The 24,365-nt window shown below is 46.6% G+C and overlaps 1 pseudogene; it reads left to right on the top strand.

Annotated features, from left to right (window-relative positions):
* Positions 1–1,516: 1,516 nt before the first annotated feature.
* On the top strand, positions 1,517–24,365 carry LOC144254956 (putative ATP-dependent DNA helicase DDX11-like protein 8; annotated as a pseudogene).

The raw sequence follows: 24,365 nt of genomic DNA, 5'->3' as shown, positions 1-24,365 counted from the left end.
GGGTCAGGTTTTCTCTTGGGATTTAGAACTAAGAAACATAAAAGATGAGAGTTGAAACTAAAGGTAGAGGGGAGCTGAAGAGACCTTGCATTGGCTAAAGTTTTGGGGAAGCAGAAACTGCAAGTAAGCTGAGGAAGACAGACTGTGGCTCCATCTGACATCTGAGTGGGGTAGCGGTAGGTAGTCCATGGTGTTTACCTGTTGGTGAGGTTCCTAGAGCTGTCTTAAAATACTAGTTCATCTGCAAGAAGTCCTATCTGCCAACAAATGGCTTCTGCTCCTGGTTTTCCCAGATAGTCTCAATTCTTAATCTCTCAATATGTGTTTTTCAGTGAATCTCCCTTTTGCTTATGCTAGTTATTTGTTGTAGCCATTGTTGAAGCAGAGCCATATAGACCTGCATTCAGACCTCTGGTTTTCCTATTAACTGTTTATTTATAAGTTATTTACTTTTTTCTTTTTCTTTTTTGGTGGTGCTACAGATTAAACCCAGAGCCTTTTGCAAGCTAGGCAAGAACTCAACCTCTGAGCTACACCCACACCAACAGTTATTTAATTTCTGTAAGCATTAGTGTCTAATAAGTGTACGCTTATAGTCTTGTACAGATTAAATGAGATAATAAAAGTTAAAGGGCTTGTGGAGTATTTAACACATGGCTCAAAATTTGTTAGCTACATTTCTACTCCTTTCCTTTATGTTTTAATGAATTTTCAATTGCATATCTCCCTTTGTTTCTGAACTTTCCTGATTTTTGCTTTGGTTGTTTTGTTTTTGACTCACCCCTTTTGTAGTAATCTCTACATGAGGGTAGTCATTTTAACTGCCCTAAACTGTAATGAAGAACATCTTGGCAACTACCTTTCCTCTCATAGATAGATTGACACTATCACTGTTCTTACTGAGGCCAGTGTAGTAAAGATGTGTTTTATACTTATTAATAGAAGAGAAAGTCCTTCCAGATATCTTAGAGAAGTGACATCTATAAAGAGAGGTATGAAAACAGGGTGGAAGAGTCATTTCTCCAAATGGCAATCAAAGGAAAAAAGGATATTTAAAAGCTGTCTCAGAGGAAAATTAGTTTGAGGAGAACAAAGATGAAATAAATATGGAGCAGAGAAGTTTCTTGAAAACCTTGGCTTGTCAAGGAAAGACAAATGTTGTGGTCTTAGTGTTGGGAAGATGGTCCAACTAGAGCTTGGTGGCAATTAAGAGAGCTCTTCTGGTCTGGAACCAAACAGCAAACATTTATTTCTTGAGGCCAGAAACGGTAGTAGGGAGCAGATCTGGTTTGTACTAGAAATGGAGGCTAGGATGAAATAAGCACATGCAAGCTATCTGTAAAATAGGGCTGTGTATGTTCACTGTGCCTTCTAAACAAGCTGAACTGATAATTCTTTGCTTTGTGCCATGGTTTTATAGGCCTTCACAACAGAGGGAGAGCAGCTTTGGCATGCCAGTACTGCGTGGCAGAGGTGTGGGAGAAGGATGCTGCCAAAATGGAACCACAAGCAACAGCCTTGGTCCCACTGACGCCTGTTTTCAAGAGGAAAGCTGTCAGCCTTCCACAGAGGCATCAGAAAGGTATCCAAGCAGCAGTGAAGTTGCAGGGGGATTTGGCTTAGGGACTTTCCTAGGCTGCATTCTGCTATAGCCATTTCTGATGAATGTTGCTAGATGTTTTGCATGATTTTGGTATGGCATCTTGAGGATACACACATGGTAAAAAGAACACAGTCTTTGCTTGCAAAAAGGAAAAAAAAAATAGTACAAACCAAGGAGAAAATTCAGTGACAAGTATTATGGCTTTTTAGTATGGCATCTCTGTAGCTTTCAAACCATTTCTTCTCTCATGGGAGAATAATCACATTTCTTTTTATTTTTTTGTCCTCAGGACCATGACTAATAAAACTCAGGAAGTTGTTGGCATCCATTTCCCTTTTCCCTTCCCACCATATCCCATCCAGAAAGACTTCATGGCAGAGCTGTACCAGGTTTTGGAAGCTGGCAAGATTGGGATATTTGAGAGTCCAACAGGCACAGTGAGTATGAGTGGTGAAGAACCATAATTAACACAACTTGGAGGGAGCCTGACTTGCTTTACTGCCTACCTCTGCAGAGATTTTCATGGTTTGAAGTTAGGCAAAGTAGTCGCTCAGTTTATCTTTCTGAGTAATAGTCACTTTTCTATTAAATTATTGAATACAACTCCAGGGTCTGAAAAACACTAGGCAACCTACAATTTAAATGGCAGAACTTCATCCATAACACAGAAATATTCCAGATTTTTCTGGCACCTAGCTGCTTCAATTGAGGAACATGAAAATGACTTTGGATTTTTCACAGATTAAAGAAATAGGTCTGGTCTTCAGGATCTAGGTTACTGAGTGCTCGAGGGATTTGACCAAGTTTCTTTGAATTTTTATTGCCCAGTTTTTCTATTCATGTCTCTGATTTTTACAAACAGTATCCTATTTGTACTTATGAAAACAGTATCTTTCTGAGAATATCAATTTTAATAGTATTTGAAGGTTTTTTTTTCCCTTCACCTTGTTTCATTTTGTTTGTTTGCTGTTTTTCCTCTCAGTTTGGGTTCCTTGTGTGGAGGCTATCCTCATTGGGTGAATCTTCTTGTCCTTCTGTTGCTGTTTAAGGACAGGTACCAACAGGGTGGTCGAGGAGTCTGTACAGGTAGCCATCCTGTGATCTTGTAGATTGTGCTGCTTTATTGGGGCCTCAAGGTTTGGGTAAATCCAGAATTTTCCCTGGAGTCATTCAGTTTCTTCAGAAGAGCTCCTATTAGCTTCAGGTGTGGTCCTTCCCTCAGTCCCCTGCTCTCCATCTCGTCCTCTTTCCCTTCCCCACTCTCATCTTGTCTCTCCAGCATGTCAGGTCATCTCTTTGCCTTCAGTGCCAACTGTGGCCCTGCCAGCTTCAGGGCCTTTCTGAGGCTGACTTGCAGGCCCTTGGGCTTTAGAGTCCTCACTCTGCTAAGTCAGTTCCATTTCTCCCTCTTTTAAAAAAAAAATCTTTATTTGATTTATTTATTTTTATGTGGTGCTGAGGATCAAACCCAGGACCTTGCACATGCTAGGCAAGTGCTCTACTGCTGAGCCACAACCCCAGCCCTCCATTTCTCTCTCTTTTGCATCTTTCTTAAATTGGTTATTTCCCCTCTTCTATTTTCTTTGTTTTTGTGCTCTTTTATGACTTTGATGCAGCTTTAGTATGTTTCTTTCAGGACCTTGCACATGCTAGGCAAGTGCTCTACTGCTGAGCCACAACCCCAGCCCTCCATTTCTCTCTCTTTTGCATCTTTCTTAAATTGGTTATTTCCCCTCTTCTATTTTCTTTGTTTTTGTGCTCTTTTATGACTTTGATGCAGCTTTAGTATGTTTCTTTTTGGAAAAGAACTTGGGAGAGTGGACTTCATCCTTGTTTAACCCTCTCAGAGCTTTCCATCTCCATCCTCTGCTCGCTTCCTACTTCTCATCTTCTTCCTCTGCTCAGCCTTTGCATGTTGATGCCTTTGTTCTGTGGCCCTTTGTGAACCTACTCCTATGACTCAGTTGCCCTTTATGTTCTAATATCTTCTAAATCACCCGTCAGTGGAACTCTCTCCTGTTGTCAGTGCCCTGGTACCTGCTGATGCCTGGCATCACACCCAGAATGGAGGTGTGTGTTTTGTTTTTGTTTTTGTTTTCTGCCACGTTTTCCAGTGCATCACTGACTAGAGGGTTCTGCACCTCTGCATGTTCAGCTCTAAGCCCAGGGCTCCTGCAAACAGCAGGTGGTTAGAATAAATGAATTTACTTGACATAAATTGTTAATCTAGGATGGTACTGCATGAAATAACATTGCTTAAAGCTAAGTATTCTGTGAATGCTTTATTGAGTTTATTTCATTGCTGAGATGAACATTTGGTTATACAGCCTTTTAAAAGGTTTCAATCTACAATTTTTTTTTTTTTTGGTCTCTTCATGGAGCTAGGGGTGGGACCCAGTGCCTCATGCACACTAGGCAAGTGTTCTACCAGTGAGCTCCACCCCAGCACTCTAGATCTACAATTTTTGTAGATTTTTCTGTATCTTCTTATAGGATATAAAATTGTGGAGCCTCAATTAGTCTTATGTAAGTGAATACTCATTTCCTCAGCTCACTTTCAGGTGAAGGGTAGAGGCTTTGTAACCAGGCATCTGTCCCTGGGTCATTATTATGAGGAAGGGTGGTGCATCTTGCCTGCCTGAGCCCAGTGACAGGTAAAGCCCCTGGCTCCTCAGATCACAGGCAACAGCTGCCCTGGGTTCAGCTGAGGAGTGCTGCCTGGAACTCTGCCATTTACTTTCTCTCAAAAGCTGAGGGAAATGGTATATGAGGCTTTTCTAAAGCAGTGTGATCCATCCACTAATCAGAAGTGTCATTCTGGCATAGGGCCTTCCAAGATTTGATGAAAGCTGATAGTCTGCATCTTGGCAGAGTGGTAATTTTATTATTACTTATTAATAGCAAAAAAAAATAGCTAACTCCAATTCAGTTATCGTGTCCCAGGAATTGTTTGGATCCTGCCCTAAATATTAACCTTTATGTATATTAACCAATTGAATGCTTGTATAAGGAAGGTATTATTATTATTATTCCCTTTTATTTATTTATTTATTTTTTTTGCATATATGGAAATGATTCTTCAGAGGTCAGCCCAGAGTCCTAAAGCTGGTAAGCAGAGGAGCCGGAATATGACCCAGGCAGCCTGGTGGTGGCATCCCTCTCTGCTGGCTGCTTCCCCCGCTGCACATGTTTTACTGCAGTGCACTTAACTGGAGCAGGTCTAGAAATCCACTCTGGATGCTCAGATCCCTTTGGGTTAAGCAGGCTCTGAATGCTAACTGCCTAGACAGAAGATTCACCTGAAACCAAACCACCATCTGGACCCTACAAGTAGCAGCCTTTGGGGCTCACTGCAGTCTCCTCTCTAAAAAAATTGTGTCATTTTCTTAGGGCTCCATAATGAGGTGCCACAGACTGGGGAACTTAAACAACAGAACTCCAAATTCTGACTTCAGGGTGTCAGCAGGTTGGTTCCTTCTATGGTTTCCTGACAGAAGGATCCATCCAGGCTTCTTTCCTTGGTTTGTAGGAGGCCATCTTCTCCCTATGTCTGATTACATTGCTTCACCTCTGACCTTGTCTTCATCTAGGGTCCATGATCCCGTTTCCAAATAAGACCACATTCTGAGACACTGTGGTTAGGACTTCAGCATGGGAGTTTTGAGGAGATACATTCAACCCAGAACAAGGACTCTTGGGAAATTCTGATCTTTAAATCAAAATCAGAAACGTGGGCATGTAATCCCAGCAACTTGGGAGGCTGAAGCAGGATGATTGCAAATTTGAGGCCAGCCTCGGCTATTTAGCAAGACAGTCTCAAAATTAAAAAAGGGCTGGGGATGTATCTCAGTGGTTAAGCTTCTCTGTTACGTCCCTGGTACCAAAAATAAATAAATAACTTAAGAGTAGATTTTCTAGAGCAGTTGGCTTCCTTTCAAAACGAAACAAAACGCTGGTACTCATGTGACGGGTCATTTTATATTTGCACATCAGTTGCATTGAAGCTGAGAGTCAAGTGTGGCTCTCCTTGGCAAGTATATGAGACTTCATGCTATAAATGTTTTGGCTATAATTCTTTTGGGGGGGCAGTTATTTATGTTATATCTCACCACTGTCTAATTAACAATCTGTATTCATATATAACATGATAAACCACTTTAAATTCTCTTTTGGAACAATGAACTGGTATACTTAAAAAGGCGTTCTCTCCTGCTTCTTGGGCCCAATTCTTATTTCTCCTGTCTTCCTGTTTTTATTGGCCATTCTGTGGCCTATCTTCCTTTCCTCTCCTAGGTGGTCTTAGAGTATCATCTTAATTTTTAAAGCCAGAGCTGCTTTGACACCATACTAAAATGGAGAAAGTCATTTGGGAAGCTTTACATTTTGCTCTGTTTCTAAAGGTCATTTTCTTCCTGTAGGGAAAGTCCTTAAGTCTCATTTGTGGGGCCCTCTCCTGGCTCCGTGATTTTGAGCAGAAGAAACAACAAGAAGAGGCACGTCTCCTGGAACCTGGAGCTAACCTCTTAGGTGGTGGGAGGGACCAGCCCCCATTTTCCTCATCTTCCTGCCAAGAGCCCCCTGACACCCTGAGGCCTGCCGGGGAACCAGACTGGGTTACCCAGTTTGTACAGAAGAAAGAAGAAAGGGATCTGGTGGAGAGACTAAAGGTGAGATCTTGTGTAGTAAGGAACAGTGGTAATCAAGTAAATGGGCCTCAGCCATTGTCTTGGGCCACGTTTGAGATTTACGTATCCCTTGTCCTTCTCCTTTGCATTGCCTCTTAGCCCTCTTGTCAGTTTTCTTGAATCATTGGTGCTGCCTCTTTCCTGTTTGTTTGAGCTGATGTCTAGGCCTTCTCCAGTCATTACTTCCCTGGGAAAGGATCCTATTGTTGCTCTTGACAATGTGGTTTGGAGGGGTGAGGCTGCAAACTCAATTATGCAGTGAATTTGGTTACTAGTGTGGTTTCAAGAGGGAGGATAGATTCCCTGCACTGAGACCTGCAGAAGTTGAAGGTGTGGCAGGGGCTTCCTAGGAAAGGCATGGTTGGCCTCCTGCTGGCATATCCTTTATAACTGCTTCCCTCTGTAGGAGGAGCAGATCAGGAGGAGGAAGCGGGAAGAGTGCCTGCAGCAGACCCGCCACAATGCACAGCTCAAGTATGCAACCAAGCGCCTGGTGAGTGTTGTCCCACCATAGAGTCTAGGCAGGTCACACTGCCTGGAGACTCAAGTGAGTGACCAGGGCCTCAGACTCCTCCCTGTCCCCCACTGGCCACATTCTTCTCACCCAGTAGTAGGACAGCTTGAGTGGTGGAGGCATAGAGCCTGAGAATGGACTTCTCCAGTCAAATAGTGAGGTTTGTGTTAATAGGCCTCCCTGGGTGCTTTGTTCTTGGTGATGGCCACAAATGCAGGCTAACTCCTTCAGGAGGTGGGGGCCCCAGTGCTGAGTCTTCTTCCTCTTCCCACTGCCAATTCTACACAGAGACAAGAAGAAGAAGAGACTGAGAGTCTCCTCCGCCTCAGCAGGGAGATGCTGGCAGCAGGGACAGAGGCAGAGCAACTAGAGCAGCTGGAATCTGGGGAGGAGGAGCTTGTCCTTGCGGAATATGAGAGTGATGAGGAGAAAAGAACAGCCCGCGGGTAAGACAGCTGCTGCCACCTCATGCCACCACCCACAGTCATTGGGGACTTCTGGGGAGGCAGCTCTTCCCCCATGCCAGAGACACTTGTGAAGAATCTGCTCAGAGGGAGTGGCAGCCACCTGCCCCTTTTGCTTAAACCAGGAGCCTTCTCAAGGTCCAGTGATAGCTGGCTCTTCTCCTGTGCCTGTCAGTGGCCTCTTATGTATTTACTCAGTTTACCTTACAGCAGCTCAGTGATGACAGTAATTGGAACTGCAGCCCAACTAGGTGCTGTGCCTTGACGGAGGCCACAGGCTAAATAGGTAGAAGGGCTGGGATGTGAACCCAGACAGCCAGGCTCTAGATCCCATGCTCTCAGCTTCCAAACTGCACTGTGTGAAGTTCATGACCCAAACCAAAGAATCCCTAGTTTGAGCTTTTTTTCCTCCTTACGGCATCTGTTGGTCCAGATGCTTAGGTTTCCACTTCACTAGTCACCTGCTGGGAGCACCAGAAAACCCTAAAGAGAACAACTAGGCCATTTCCAGGCCACACAGCCCTTCCTGAGATCCTTTTTTCTTACCCCAGCTTGATTCCACTGGTGCCCTATGAGTGTGTGCTCTAGGTATGGCCTTAGTCGGATGCTGCAGCTTGAAGTCACACTCCAAGTGTGCTGGGCATTTCTGTTCTGTCTGAGGATTTGCTCATGCTATTCCCTCTAAATCATCCTTCTCTCCTCCCTTGGCAAATGCCTTCACCTCCTTTCAGGCCCTGCTCAGTTGTCATCTAAGTGTTCCTGGTTATCAGCCCCATGCTGTGTTTTGCTCAGGAACTAGCTTTGATTGGGTCTGTCTTCCTCTCTCTGACTGGGCTGTGTGCTGTGGGGTAGGAGCCTGGACTTTTAAACTCTTCATGCCCAGGGCCCACAGTGTTTGGCTGCAGCTAGCTGTACTCTGGGCAGGTTAGTTGGACTGAATAATCAGACAGTGGTTAGTTTCAGTCCTTGTAGAAATTCAGAAATGCCAAAACGTCAAAGTCTATAGGTGGTCTAGAGAGGATCCGTGGCCTTCATTTAATTATTTCCAAGTTTGTGTGGAGGTGCATTTTACTGGTAGGAGAGGGACTATGAGTTTTCAGTCCAGAGGCAGAAGGCCTGTGACCTGCCCCGCCATCTCTACAAAACAATGCCTAAGGGTCCTGACCTAAGCTCCACTATGTATTGGCCATTTCACCTGCAGTCCTCCTGGTGACAGCCAAGATCATGAATGTGGCCCTCTAGGGTGTTGCTGAGTAGGACTGGGAGAGCATACTTCCTGTTTCTGCTTGAAACTTTGTAGAAGAGAAGATTGGACTCATTAGTTTAGATTTCTCCCTCATAAGTACTGTCATCCTCTGAAAAGTTTCCCCTGATTTTCCCTCCTGTGCTAAAACACACCCCAAGACTCTGGAGGGAAGAAGGATGATGGCATCACTGGTGGTGGGGAGGAGATGCTGGGATCTGCACTCCAGCAGAATTCGGGGCAAGGGTGAGAAAATAGACCTTTGACCCTTCCCTGAGGGTGATGGGGAAAATCCTGAGTGTCCCATAAACCCTTCCCAAAGGTAGCTTTGTAGCTTCTACTTCTTCCCTAAAGTCCGTTGGAAACAAGGTAAAGAACTGAGAGGTGTTTGTGAATATTAGAGGAATAAAATGCTTCTTAGGGTCTGGGCAAGAGCTGTAATCATGCAGCTTAGCTTCCCCAATTTCTGATACCCTGGTGTTTTCAGAGAGACGTGAGCCTCTCAGGACATTACAGATTCCTCATACAAAACTTCTGTTGTGCAGTTCTTTACATGTCCTTCCCCTCACCTAGATCCTGCTGACCTTGTCTGACTTGTGATGAGTAATTTAAATCCAAGCCTTTGAGACAAAACTGACAATCGTTGTTTATTGATCAAGAAGCCAACCTTGTAAATAACTTTTCTAATGGTACCAGGCAATTGCATTTCTGCTTAAAAAAGAAAAAAACTCATTCATGGTGAACAAAGCATTTCTATTCCATATGATGCTCCAGTAGATGGCATGAGTCTATAAGAGCATTTTCTGTTTTTAAGCAGCCTCAACTGATAATGTTGGCTAAATTTATCTCCTAATTTCAGTGCCAGTGGGCTCCTCATTCACTTTTGGGAAGGGAAGTCTGAAGCACTGAGAAGAGTAGAGGTTTGGTTACAAGTGACAGCATCTTTCACTTATTGAGTTGGTTGGTTGTGACTTCACCAGGAAATGTCTGTGAAATTCTTACTGCTGCCAGGCTCTGAGTAGGCCCCGGAGACTCAGCAGACACAGACCTTCTTGCTGCCCTGTACACATGACAGGAGACAGACCAGGAATATGTGGCTTTGAATGAGATGTCACAGTGAACAGGTGCAGATTGCCATGGGGTATGTCAGGGCAGCAGACCTACTTCAGGTTGTCAAGGCAAGAAAGGCCATGTTGATGCTGAGATCTTAACATGGAGCAGGAGTTAGTACAGTCGGGGAGACAGCCTTCTAGGCCAAGAGAACAATTTGTCCAAAGTCCCTGAAGAAATCAAAATTCTCTTGGAAAACTGAGGGAGTGTAGTTTTCTACAGGGTGGGCAGTGGGAGGAGAGGAGTCCACTATGACTCTCAGAGTCAAACACCCAGTCTCCAGCATTTCAGCTTGCAACATAGGTTTGGGGACGTGATGCCCTTCCCTTTTTCTCTCCACATTTCCCTGGGTTCCACAGTGGCAGTGGAAGCTGGGCCTGGAGCGTGCCTGAGTGTCCTGAGCCAAGGAGTACCTGCTGCTTTGGTAGAGGCTTGTTGCAGGGCTGCTGCTCTGTGTTGTCCTTCAGGCTCAGCACTCACACTGAAGCTTTGTGGGCTTCTCAGGAAAGGGGCTCCACTCTACTTACCAGTGATGTTTTGTAGTTGACCTGAGTTTGCTGAGGGAAGCTATTCTGTGTTCTGTTGCTCTCACAGAGTAGATGAGGATGAGGATGACCTGGAGGAAGAGCATATAACTAAGGTAAGATGCCGAGTCCTTGTGTATGTCTGTGTGTGGGCCTGAGTCAAGGGCTCTCTGCCTCTGACGAGAACAAGAAAGTCACTGCAGCAGCTTCTTAGCCTTCTTTCAATGAAGAACTTAAACTCACAGGCTTCATGGTTTCCCAGGCCCAAAGATTGGCCTTTTGTTAACTTACCAGAAGGGCCTGCTCCCAGGGCCTGGGCATGTTGCCCCAGATCATTGAAGGCAGCTGTTCGGGGCCAAGGGCTCCAGTGGTTTGTCTCCAGTGGGCAGTGGTACAAGGTGAGGGGTGGGACAGGGAAGAGCACATTGCCTTTGGACTCTCCTGTGTGTGTTTCTTCTCGATTGTATTCATGTTTGCATGGAGTGCAGTGAGATATGGCTATGATACCTCTCAAATTTTAAAAATATTTGATTTCGTTCAAGACTTCTGTGTTCTGTTCAAAGTAGATATCTCCTCCCCCCCCCCCATTTTTCTCTTTTCCTCTTCTCTCTCTGCTAAATCCCAGCGTAGAAAGAAGGTATTCAGCTCCACCTCTACCTCTTTCTTCAGGGGGACAATCTTCCCCTGACATGCTCTCCCCAGATGATTGAGGAATCTTTGCCATGTTAAAAATCAGCTCTGGGGAAATCATCTTTCCTATGATCACAAGCCCTTCAGAGTGGTTGGGTTAGAAGATGGGCATGACTTATGGGAGGAGTGGCCTCTGGGCATTCCCTTGAACTAGAACTTTAGGTGGCCTGTGCAGTTCCTAGTCCCCTCATCAGATGAGATCTGATGTGAGATGACATTATCTTGCCTCAGGTGTGTGCTTTACAGCCACTCTTCCTGTCTCCACAGGCTTTAAAGCCATGGCATCCCTCTATGTGCAGAGAATATTTGGGGATGTTAGAGTCCCCTCTTTGAAGTCCCCTTTTTTTCCCTTGACCAGATTTATTACTGCAGTCGGACACATTCCCAGCTGGCCCAGTTTGTGCACGAAGTACAGAAGAGCCCCTTTGGCAAGGAAACCCGGCTCGTCTCCCTTGGCTCCCGGCAGGTTAGCAGAGGCAGATGTCCCAGCCCAGGTGCCATTCAGCTTCCTCTCTGTGCCTTTATCTTCCAGGCATAGAAAGTCGATGGGGCTGAGGCTGGCTGAGCAGTAGAAGCACAGCCCTGTCCCTGGCCCTACCACCCCTTGTTGGGAGGAGGAGAGGCCAACAGGGCAGGTCTACTGGTTGCTTGCATGTCATTTAGCCAGCACCATTTCTTTGCCTCTTTTTTGCTCCTGTCTTGTAGAACCTTTGTGTGAATGAAGATGTGAAAAACCTGGGTTCTGTGCAGCTTATCAATGACCGCTGCATGGAGATACAGAGAAGCAAACACGGTAGGCACTAGGACTGTGATGGGGTTTGACCAGGGACGTGGTAACAAGGCAGAGCAGGCCCTGGTTCCCTCCTGAGGGCCCCTTCTTGGGAAGGCGTACTTATTTCCTAGGTCAGTGTCAAGTTCTAGTCCTTGGAAATAATTTTACAGGCTCTTTACAGAGAACACAAAGTACAATTTCAGAGTGTTCTAATGAGACCATTTGGAAGGGTCCTATAGACCCCACCTGGTGGGAGTGGGTCTCAACATCACCAAACATACTCTTGGCTCCAGAGAGAGTTGTTCTTCCTGTCATTGTTCCCCTGCACCTGTACCACCTGCAGAGAAGAAAAACAGAGCTGAGGAAGACAAGCCAAAGAAGAGGCGGCAGGAGACCAAGGCTGCCTGCCCCTTCTATAATCATGAGCAGATGCAGCTTCTCCGGGATGAGATCCTGGTGGAGGTGAAGGACATGGAGCAGCTGGTGATCCTTGGGAAGGAGGCTTGGGCCTGCCCTTATTATGGGAGCCGGTTTGCTATCCCTGCAGCCCAGGTAAGTACTCCGGAGGGGGAAGAGGTAGTTCTTGGCTGTAACTGGAGCTGCAGGCCATGAAGCAGTTCCTTGTTCCTCTTTAGTTTGAGAGGATGCCCCCACTATGGCTAGGCTCAGGTCATACAGCATACTGATGCCACCTAACCATTTTTTTCCAGAATGTAGGGTCAGGGGAGGCCCTTGGAGTCTTAGTGGCTTCGGGCTTCAGGGCCAATTGGCATTTTTGGGGGATACCAGATAGAAGCCAGGAAAGAGTACATTTCTGAGAAACTACAGTGAGAGGAGCCTTGGGGGCTAAGATGAAGCTCAGTAGCAGGAGTTCAGTCCCTTCCCTCGATTCTCTTCAGTCAGATCATCTCCAATTTTACTGTTTCATATACTTGACATCGTACATCAAGCTCCTGAGAAAAGGTCTATTGCTATAAATGCTACTCTGCTGTAACTTTCTCACTTGAATATCTCTACTCATGGTCCAGACTGGAAATAGAACAGGTCACGTCAGGACTTAGGTGGGCTGGGCAAGTTCATTGCAGGTTGAGCCCTGTATCTCTCCCCCTCCAGCTGGTGGTGCTGCCCTATCCAATGCTGCTGCATGCTGCCACCCGGGAGGCTGCTGGCATCCGGCTGCAGGGCCAGGTGGTCATCATTGATGAGGCGCACAACCTGATTGATACCATCACAGGCATCTACAGCACAGAGGTCACTGGTTCCCAGGTGGGTTGGCCTCTCTCTGTCTTACCTCTATAGATACCTATACCTGGAATTCCTTGGAACATGGGGTTGGGCAGAGGCTGCACTGAGCCAAGGTACTGGTCTTGGCTTTCCATAAAACTGTGGGGACCCAGCTTATTTCATTGCTTTTCACCTGCCCATGTCATCCTGGGCCCCTCCAGTCCAGGATGCTACTAATGTTCTGTCTTAGCTGGGATGGTGGCATGAGGGAAGCAGGACTCATCAGTTGTGATGGTGCTCTGAGGAAGGCACAAGATCTCTGTAATCTACTCTCTTATGTATTGCATACTATACCAGGTCTCTCTGCTCTTTATGCTGACCTTACAGTGGGATGGTAAGTTTACTTAGGAGTTTGCAGATTCAGAGAGGGTTAAGCAGTTGTGCCTAGAAGCACACAGCTTAGATGGGAGCCAGGATTTGACCACTGGTTTTTGACCATGAAACTCACTGAGCATCTACCATCTGTGCTGACCAAAGCTTGGGTTGACCTTAGGCCAGGATGCAGTGGTTACCTGGAACCTCACTCTTAGTAGACTATAAGTTTTTTTCCCAGCCCAGTAAAAACCAGCAGGGAGATGGCTTGAGGGATTCTCCCTCATGTTTTGACAAGGCCCATAGCAGACATGAAGCAGAACCTCCTTTTCCTCTCTTTCAACAACCTCAGCCCAGGGGCCTCAAACCATGCCTTTACATGAGCCCCACTTTTGCTCCCCATCACCTTGACCTTCCTGTGTGTGCTGGTGGGCATTTTCTGTACATGGTCTAAGGTTTCACCTGGACAGCCCCCTCCGTTCTTGGCCAGAGCCTGGTCTGCCTTCACACCATTGTCTGTGTTCTCTCCCCAGCTCTGCTAGGCCCATTCCCAGTTGCTCCAGTATATGGAAAGATATGGGTGAGACACTTACCCTCTGAGGTAGATGGGAGAATTCTGCTCAGTTTCAGTGGCCTCACAAGTCAGCCTCCAAGACTCTGGCTTGAGCTCAGACCGGGCATCGGCTTTCTGCTCAGGTCCTAAGTCCATTGTGGTATGTCCTTCATGAGACCTAGGCTGCTTGGAACAGAACAGCTGGCTCCGAGGGCCCTGGGCCTTGGCCAGCCTTTTTTTCTAGGGAGAATTTGTAGTTTGTGGCCCAGCTTGAGAGGTAGCAGAAAGACAGGCTGTGGCTGGGGGCAGATGGAGGGAAGCTGCTGTCTTGAGTACAGCCACGTGACGTCTGTTGATTTCTCCTCAGGAAGCGTTTGAAGGCCAAGAACCTGATGTACATTAAGCAGATTCTGTATTTGCTGGAGAAGTTTGTGGCTATGCTGGGAGGTAGGAGAGCACCTTCCCCAGGCTCACCCCTGGCCTGCAAAACTTGTCGGTCTTTGTCCTTGGATGCCGGTTAGGGCTCCTAGATCTTCTGTGCCCTTTAGGATTGTCTGGGTCATTAATTTAGGAAATTCTCATTCCTTTTTATTCTAGTTGACTGATTTTCTGTTTTTTAGAATCCTCATTCATTTGCCCAGGTTCTGAATCCTTTTATTTTGCCAGACAGTACTCTATGGGTGCAATAATAATACATTATACTATTAAATTAATGACACCTTGTGACATAGTTACTGTCCTGGGGTGTTTTCAGAGCATTTTTATATGTATGCTCTCATTTGCCCCTGTGAGGAGAGCAGGCCAGGTGTTTTAGCCCTCATTTATAGATGAGTAACTAAATCTCAAATCAGGACCTGCCTGTGGTTGATGAGCCCAGTGAGTGAGCCTTCTGGTTCCAGGCCCAGGCTTCTCATGCTAGTCTGGGCTGGGATCCTTTCCTTTGTCAGATGGTAGTGCCTTTGAAGGTTTTTGTAGAAAGTAAAGTTCCTGAAACCCAGTGGGGTTTTCTGAAAGGATCTCATCCTGTATTGCTCTTAGATTCCATCTCTGCCTTGGCCACAGCACCATATGGCCGAGGGCAGCTTGTGCTTGTTCCTGTGCCCCTGTCTACCTGGGGCTGAATGAAATCACAAGGCTTTGTGTTCCTTCATGGAACCCCCTGCCCTCCCTGGCTTTTTTGCATGCTATAAATAACCAAAAACAAACAAAAATATGTTTGAATATGGATGTTCTTCTTAGTAGGTACAGTGTAGAGCGAGAAGACGGGGAAATGGGGGTCAGAGGACCACTATCCTGACCTATTTACATTTTCTTTTTTTTAGGGAACATTAAGCAAAATCCTAATACACAGAACCTCTGAAAGACAGGTGAGGGAGTTGCTCTTCTAGGGCCCAGAGGGATCTGAGCCACTTCTAAGCTTTAATCTGGGACCAAAGCTAGGGGCTTCAGGGCAGATTCCCAGCGCCCTTCATTTGTCTGCTCTTAGGAACAGAGCTGAAGACCATCAATGACTTCCTCTTTCAGAGCCAGGTGGACAACATTAACCTGTTCAAGGTAAAGGCCCCCACCCCTTTTTTTTTTTAATATCTTTGTTTTATTTATTTATTTTTATGTGGTGCTGAGGGTTAACCCAGTGCCTCACACATGTGAGGCAAACGCTCAATCACTAAGCTACTACCCCAGCCCCCGCCACCACTTATTAGCACATCAGGTTTCTTTCTTATTACTACCTATAGGAAGACACTGCATTAAGACTATGGGAGAAATAAAAAGCAAATTCCTTCTGTAGTCGAGTAGTTTAAGGTCTGAGAAACCAAAACATACATACAATAATTACTTAACCCTTCAAGCAACATATCGGCAGGAACCAAACAGTCTAGGGTCATGGGGTTTCCAGCTTCGTAAAAAGAAAGGCTCTTCTTTGTACCTTACAGGTCCTCCCCACCCCTCTCCTACGCCCCCCCCCCTTTTCCATCTGTCTTCAGACACAGTCTTTCCCCTGGACTTTAGGATAGAAGCAGGGAGCTGATTAAAGGAGCATGATCCTGGTTCCATCTGGTAGGGCTGAGCTGAGTGAGAATGGTGCTGGTGCCGCTTGACCCATTGACTCCCAGTTGCAGCCTTGGGTTCAGTCACAGCCACAGATGTTTCTTACTCTAGTCCTGAATGTCCAGGATTCTCCTAATGGGGTACAGCACTGTCACTGGGATGACAGCCTACGGATTACAAATGGATAACCATGATCACCTTCATGGACAGAGTACTTACTACATACTGGGGCTGTGTGCTGGGTCTGTGATTCCCAGGTGGATGTGCTATTGCCATTTGAAAACAAAGGAAGCCAAGGCTCAGGGAGGTTGCTCAGGAGGATAAGGAGCCCAGGACTCACCCCAGTGCATCAGTGCTGAGTGGACGAGTGCACATTTGAGCCCAGCTGTACTATCTTAGACTGTCCCTTTCTGCCCACCTTTCTTCAAACCAGCTTTCCCCAATTAACCCCTTTTGGTCACTGTCAATGCCATTTTCCCATCAAACACCCTGGAAATCTGAGTCATCCTTGGTACTTTTCTTCCCTTTGTGTCCTATAGCTAAATAGTTGCCAAGCTCCGTGGCCTAAAATAACTCTGGAATTATCCCAGCTTTTCCCTCCCAGCGCTGTGACTTCCATGCAGGCTCTATTTGCTCCTGCTTTCTTCCTGGCCCCTGCTTGCTTCTGTTCTCACCTCCTTCCTTTCATTTACTTTACAAGGTACAATTGAGTGGATCTTAACTAAAGATGTCACTTTATTTATTTATTTATTTATTTATTTATTTATTTAATCAAGCCCATGGCCTCGTATATACCATGCCAGTGTTCTACCACTGAGCCTTTTTTAAAAATTAAATTTTGAGACAGGATCTTCCTAAGTTGCCAGGCTGTTCTTGAGCTTATGATCCTCCTGCCTCAGCCTCCTCTGGGGTTACAGATGTGAACCACCACACCTGGCTAGGATGTCACTGTTTTGTAGAAATCTTTTATTTATTTATTTTTGGTGCCAGGGCTTGAACCCAGGAATGTTTAGCACTGAGCTACATCCCCAGCCCTTATTTTGAGAGAGGGTCTCACATAAGTTACTTAGTGAACTTGCTAAGTTGCTGAGGTTAGCTTTGAACTTGGGATCCTCCTGCCTCAGCCTTCCAAGTTGCTAGGATTATAGGTGTGCCCAGCTTCTTTGTACAAATCTTCCCAGACTTCAGTCTTATCAACTTAGCATTCCTTGTCAAGACCAATCTACACATGTTCAACCGCCAACTAAGTTGTACTCCAGCCTTGCTTGAAATGAGCCCCAAGTTTCAGTTCTTTGTGCCTTTGCTCATAGATTTTTTAATTATTATTATTATTATTTATATTTTGGTACTGGGAATTGAACCCAGGGGCACTTAAGCACCGAACCATGACCCCATTTTTGAGATGGGGTCTCAGTAAGTTGATTAGGGCCTCACTAAATTGCTGAGGCTGGCTTTGAACTTGAAACCTCCTACCACAGCCACCCAACTCATTGGAGTCACAGGTGTGCATAACCATGCCCAGCTGAGTCTAAATTCTTTGAGGCCCAACTTACATGATATCACTTGGAAGGAAAATAGAGGACGTATAACTTCTGTCGATCACCCTTAGATCAGAGCTATTGAGATGTTGGTGAGAAGGTTGTATCTGTGATTTGGCAGAGCCCCCACCTTGTGAGCCGCTCTGTTTGGTGGTTGGGATGACTGGTTTCTCATGTAGATTGTAACTCGCTTCTTTGTGACACACGCGTGCCATCGATGTTGGTTTTGCAGGTTCAGCGGTATTTCGAGAAGAGAATGGTCAGCAGGAAGGTAACCCCCTTTACTGTGGCTCCAGAGGGAACCAGTGGCGCCCTGCCTGCTGCCTCACTGCTTCCCTGTCTGGCCCATGGACTCATCTCTGTCTTCCCTCTCCATGGTGGGAACTGTTTGTGAGCTGGGTGGGCTGTAGGCTGTGGGGTCTCCACTCATACTGCTTCTCATTCTTCCATCACCCTTTTTCCTCCCTACCCAGCTCTTTGGCTTCACAGAACGCTATGGAGCAGTCCTCCCATCTTCCCGGTTGCAGCCCAAAACTGACTGGGTTTCAGCATTTCCTAAAGAGCCTGCAGCCTGGTGTCACCGAGGGTGAGTTGGGAGGGTGGAAAAGCAGAGCCAGCTGCAGGCTTAGGGTAAGGATGTGGACCTAACTTCAGAGCACCTTCTCCCTGTCCTGCTTTGTACAGCTCCTGCAACCCCTGTGGAGGAGGATGAGACCAGGGCCCCGTGGCCCACTTCCCCGTTGATGCACATCGAAGGCTTCCTTGCAGCTCTCACCACTGCCAACCAAGATGGCAGGGTCATCCTGAGCCGCCAAGGTAATTAGCTGTTTACTTAAAAGAACTGGGGTCATGGTTCGTCAGGCTCATTTCCCAAGAAAGAGAAAACCTGATGGGGCCAGGGAATCAAGCCAGAGACTTGACACATCCTGTACCTGCCTAGCATAGAATGTTGGCTGGCCTCCCATGGCCTGGGGCAAGCAGGGTTCCTAGGGAGCCAGGATGCAGAGATGCTGGGTCCTCGCAGACAGCATTGCTGGAGAACCCTATAGCCTGGTGTTAAGATTAGGTGGGCTTGGATTCAAGTCTTGGTTCCATCACCTGCATGCTATGTGACTGACCAGTTTCTCTCTGCACTTAGTTTCCTCCTAGAAATTGGAAACGTAGGAAGGAAGACAATAGTACTATCTACTTCGGTGGGTTGTGCTGGAGATGAAATGAGGTTGTTTTTATTAAAGAGAAAGAGATAGCTCATGGACTCAACTCGAGCCTGTGCTCAGGCTGTTCCCAACCTTCTCCCCATGTGTGTGTATCTCTTTTCAGGCAGCCTCAGTCAGAGCAGCCTCAAATTCTTGCTCCTGAATCCAGCTGTGCACTTTGCCCAGGTGGTGAAAGAATGCTGGGCAGTAGTCATTGCAGGTGGCACCATGCAGCCGGTAAGGACACCAATCCCAGCCTCTGGTGTCCCAGGTATTGGGATGGGGCAGGCAGGGACAACCTTGCACACCAAGCCTCTTCCCTGTCAGTCCCCTGGACCTCCACACCAGGAAGGGGTCAGCTCATGCAGGCCCAGCAGTGTCCGCTAGGTGGCACTGCTGTACTTTTCCTGTCTGGGCTCTGGGTGTAGGTGGGGGCACCACTGCTTCCTCTGGTTTCTGAAGCCTTCTGCAGTAATCGGAACTCTGCGGTGCCTCCTTGCCATTCCCTTTCTGCACCCATCACCAGAGGTATCCACCTGCTCTTGTAAAAGTATTACATTTTCATTTTAGAAAGCAGAGAGAAGTAAAAATGGGAAAAAATAGAACATAATTTCACCAACGGAAGATTTATGTTGGCATATATCTTTGTAATAGTCTTTTTTACATATAATTTTTATATGTGTGCATACATACATACATATTTTAAAAACAAAAAATGGCATTCTAGATGCTGCTAGTAATTGCTTTTTCACTCAGCAACAAAATGTCATAAACATTTTTCCCTGACAGCAAGTATAGATTTATTTCATCATACTCTAGCTGCACTGGATTCCAGTTATATGAATGTGTTCTGTTTCATGTAACCACTCATGTTTTGTTAGACATTTGGGCTCTTCCCAGTTTTTCTCTGTTTTAAACAGTACTGTGGTAAATATAACTGGATCTCTGCACGGGGATTATTTCCTTAGCCTCACACTCTGAAGAGAACTCACTGGCTGGCTGACTGCTCAGAGCCTCAGGCAGTGGTTCCCCGCCTCAGATCCCTGTGGGAATCACCCCTGTGGCTTTCTTTTCATTCTGTTTGACTAGATTCATAGATTTTTATTCATCCCATATATTAAAGTTTGTAGTCATTATTGTGTTTGACTCAGATCATCCCAAATTTGGCTGATGGGAGGAGCCCCTCCTGCCACCCCATAGTCTTGGAATGCCTTCTTTACTTCTGGACAACCAGATGTCCCAGACTGAACTTACGTTTGCCTGGCTCCACAGTGGGGTCATTCCATTTCTCCAGGGTTTCTGGTTTCTTTCAGTGGGGGGCAGTATGTAAAAATCTGGGTACTAGGGTGACCCTGATGCTTCTGAGTTATCATTGTTCCTGGGTATTTCAGCAGACAGACCTAGGAAATGTGCTTTCAGAAGCATGAGTCTGTATTGATGTTTCTAATCAAAATCAAAGAATCAATGTATATGACCCCTAGCACATGGTAGAATAAATATATAATTACAAGAAAAAAATGTTTATGACATTTGTTGCTGAATGAACATTTGGTTTCTTATTAATATAACTACTTATTTGTTCAATCCCACAATATACTTAAAAGTTTCAAAATTATAAGACAACACTATTTCTAACTGATCCAAGTTTCATTTTTTAAAATTTCTTTGCTCTGTAAGAATATAAAGTCATTTGAAATCAGGCTTTTCTTTTGTGTGCTTGCTCACAGTCTGACAGGTCACTAGGCTTTTGTTTTTGTTTCCAACTTCAGAGTTTGCTTTTTCATTTTTGACTTAATTCTGTTTTTAAAGTATATAATGTCCATATCTCACTCCCATCCCTTTAAAAAATATTTTTTTAGTTGTCAACGGACCTTTATTTTATTTATTTATATTATTTATTTATATGCAGTGCCGAGAAACAAACCCCATGCCTCACGCATGCTAGGCATCCACTCTACCCTGAGCTACAACCCCATCCCCCACTCCCATCCCTTACCAGCTGGTTCTTCACCCCCATAAGGTAATCATTTTCAGCAGCTAATGCTTTATCTCTTCATTGTCGTAATTTGGAGTGTTTTTGCTTTGTTTGCAAAAATAAGCATATATATAGTTTCCTTTTTAAATAACATCAAAGGTATGATGATAGTTGTTTCTTACCTGTGTGTCCTGGCAATTCCATCTGTTAGCACTAAAGATGGTCATTCTTCACTGGATGTAGCAGGGCTAGTTCAACCAGTCTCTTATGGGCAAATAACTTCCAAAGAAAGATCCTTATGTGCAGGTTAATTGGTATTTATAGGCTGTATCATCAGAGTAGATCTTAGATATAGGATGCCGATTAAAAACTACATCTAACTTGCTAAATACTGTCAGATTCCTCTGCCCAAGGATGGCAACTATTCTGTATCCTACCAACAATATCTAAGAAAGGCTATTTCTCCACAGAGTGATTAAACTCTTTGATTCTTGCCAGTTTGATAGGTGAAAACCCTGGAGGTTCTTATTCAGTGGTTTGAGCTAGGACCTGGCACTTGGATTTTTTTGAAATCCCCTCTGGTGTTTTTTTGTTTTGTTTTGTTTTAGTGCACAGCTAGGTTGAGAATCTCTGTGCCAAATTGGCCAAATTTCCTTTGCTATTCCCACAGGTTGTCTAATGAGGCTGCCAACACTGGATGTCATTAACGGTTGTTTTTTTTGCTAACCCACCTTTTCTTTCAGGTCCTATTTCTACCATACTGGCTGCCTCCTGGCCCAGACTTCTCTGCTCTCTGTGCCAGGGCTCTACCCTCACCCATGGACCCCCAAGTCACGGCCTGAGGTTCCTTTTCCTCAGCCCTTGGAGGTCACAAAGTCTTGACATTGTGACCTACAGGTGTCTGACTTTCGAGATCAGCTGCTGGCATGTGCTGGGGTGGAAGCTGAGCGAGTGGTGGAGTTTTCCTGTGGTGAGGATTCATGTCCAGGGTGGGACAAACCAGGCACACTCTGGCCCCAGTAGTCTTGGTTTTGCTGCATGCGAGACCCAGGGCTGAGGAGACCACAGGATAGGGGCCTTGCCTTCTCCAGCACACTTCCCCTTGCCCTTACACTCTGCCCCACCATCAGCATTGCCCACTGTTATTGTGGCAATGGGGTGGGTGGGTAGGTATGTTATAAATCTTCCTCATCTGGGAGACAGGTTAGGAAAACACCCTCCCTGGACTTTGCCTGGCAGAATAGTCTGCCAGGTTCTCATCCCCTTCCTGGGTCTCACCAGGCCACGTGATCCCTCCAGACAACATCCTGCCCCTCGTCATCTGCAGCGGGCCCTCCAACCAGCAGTTGGAATTCACATACCAGAAGAGACAGCTGCCTCAGATGGTGAGTGCCAGCAGCAGCCTTCCTACAGCCCTCCTAGGGCAGGGGAGAGAGCTCTTGGGTGGGTGGTCCTGACTAGTCCTGGCACAGGATGAGTAGGATCTATAGATGTTTATCAAGGAAGGCCTGAGCCATTCCCCTACCCCTTAGGCTGGTAAGTAAACTCTCTTATAACCTTCATGTATCCCTTTAGTGTGGAATGAGAACACTGCTCATTTCCTTTGGTTCTATGGTCCCTTGGTTCTATGGGCCCCTGCCCGGACCAGGGTTGCAGGTTTTAGGCACATCTCCAGTGGCATGCCTGGAGTGTTCAGTGCCCGGCTTATCATGGATGGTGTCCTTTGGGACATTGGGCGTTGGTGAACCAACATTATATTTTATCACTGGGATGCTGACATTGGGACATGTGCCATAAAGGTGGGCAATCACCAGAAGGAGTTGGGCACGTTTGGTAGGAAGGTGGCTGGCACATTCCACTCGGGAAGCCAGTGGAATCCTCTGTGGCCTAGTCACACAATGGTTCTCTATCCTTGGTTTTGGGGTAATGCAAGCAACTCTTATGTGGGTATTACTGCCATGAGGCTTCTTATCTGTCTTCCATAGATGGACGAGACAGGCCTCATTCTCTATAACCTGTGCAATGTGGTCCCTGGAGGGGTAGTCTGTTTTTTCCCCTCCTATGAGTACCAGCGCCAGGTCCATGCCCACTGGGACAAGAGTGGTCTGCTGGCCCGCCTGGCTGTCAGGAAAAAGGTGAGTGGCCCTTCAGCTGGACCCCTCCCCCTTTTGAGGACAGTGCTGCCCAGAGCTCCTCCTGGAATTCTCTTGCTGTCAAATTGGGATGGTTCAGCTTCTCCTAGTTCTCAACCCCACCTCTTCTGGCCCCTGACTACAGGCCCAGAGGGTTCCTCAAAGCTGGACTCAGTGAGGTCCTCCTGTTTCTAGGTCACAAAACCCAGGGTCTCAAGCAGACCTGAGACCCAGCATTCCAAAGCCTTTTTCTGGGAGACATTCTTTCCCTTCTTGAGATATTCCAGGAACCCAAGAGAGCAAGCCAAGTGGAGCAGGTGCTGATGGCATATTCTAAGTGCATCACGGTGAGAAGTGGGTCCAGAGACCAAGTAGGCCTGGCAGCTGGGTGTAGTTGGGAGGCATCCAGCTTTGGCTCAGCAGCTCTGGGCTGGGTTTCTCCTGTAGAGCTGTGGCCAGGTGGGAGGCACAGTGACGGGTGCCCTGCTTCTCTCTGTGGTCGGAGGAAAGATGAGTGAAGGGATCAACTTCTCTGATGACCTGGGCCGGTAAGTAGTGATCCTCTTCTCTGCTGGAATTGAGATAATGGCCCCTGCCTGGGGTCTGATGCCGTCTGGGTCTGCACCCAAACTGACTATTCAGTGTCCACTGTGGGGCAAGGGCATGTTAGAATTATAGCATCCCTGATTTGGCCCCCTTGGAGCAAGGGGAATATGAGGCAGACCATAACTTTATTAGGATCCATTCATTGGCCTGGGCTAGAGCTTTCCAGATAGTAGGTGTTGGGTGGGGTAATGCAACCTACAAAAGATAGCAGTTGACGAGATGTGAGGGAGGCCTTGACTTGTCTCCACCAGGTGTGTGGTGATGGTGGGCATGTCCTACCCCAACATCAGGTCTCCAGAGCTACAAGAGAAGATGGCCTACTTGGATCAGACCCTTGTGAGTACTTCCAATGTTCCAGAGGATGAGAGGGTTGGAGAAGAGCTGTGTCACCCCTAGGGCTATGGTAGCAAGGCCCTAGGGTGCAACTTTCCACTATGCTGATGTTTCCTCCAAAGGTTTGGGATGATTCTGCCCACCCTCTTGATTTCTCCATGACATCACCTGTTAGGCCAGCTGCTGGTTTAGGCTCATAGAGCCTCTTGGCCTTGCTCCAAGAAGAGGTGAGAAGTGACCCAGATTGTCTCTATCCTTTCTAGCCTAGGGTCCCAGGTCAGGCCCTCCCAGGGAAGGCTTTGGTGGAGAATCTGTGTATGAAGGCTGTCAACCAATCCATAGGTAAGCCTGGGACTATTCCTGGCCATCGAGGCAGTTAGGAAAGATGGATGGCTATGACAGGAAGGAGGGATTTTACCTGCCCTTTCTTGCCTGAGGGCTGTGGAAGGGAGGACAACGACACATGGCTGTCCAGGAGGTTGTTTTACTCAAAGCCATAATCTTTGTGCCTACCCAGGTAGAGCCATCAGGCATCAGAGGGACTTCGCCAGCATAGTGCTTCTGGACCAGCGGTACACTCGCCCCTCTACCCTGGCAAAGCTGCCAGCCTGGATTCGAGACCGGGTCGAGGTCAAAGCCACTTTTGGCCCTGCATTTGCTGCTATGCGGAAGGTCAGGCCTGCCTTTTCCTTCCCCTGGGAGCCTCTCCTCCCTGAGATATAGTTTCTTACTGCTTTTTCCTGTCTCCACAGTTTCATCGGGAGAAGTCAGGCCCCTCCTGA

The sequence above is a fragment of the Urocitellus parryii genome, chromosome 5, assembly GCF_045843805.1.
Source record: "Urocitellus parryii isolate mUroPar1 chromosome 5, mUroPar1.hap1, whole genome shotgun sequence".
Classification (NCBI taxonomy): domain Eukaryota; kingdom Metazoa; phylum Chordata; class Mammalia; order Rodentia; family Sciuridae; genus Urocitellus; species Urocitellus parryii.
The sequence above is the reverse complement of the archived record's forward strand: the minus strand, read 5'-3'. Positions and strand labels throughout refer to the sequence as shown.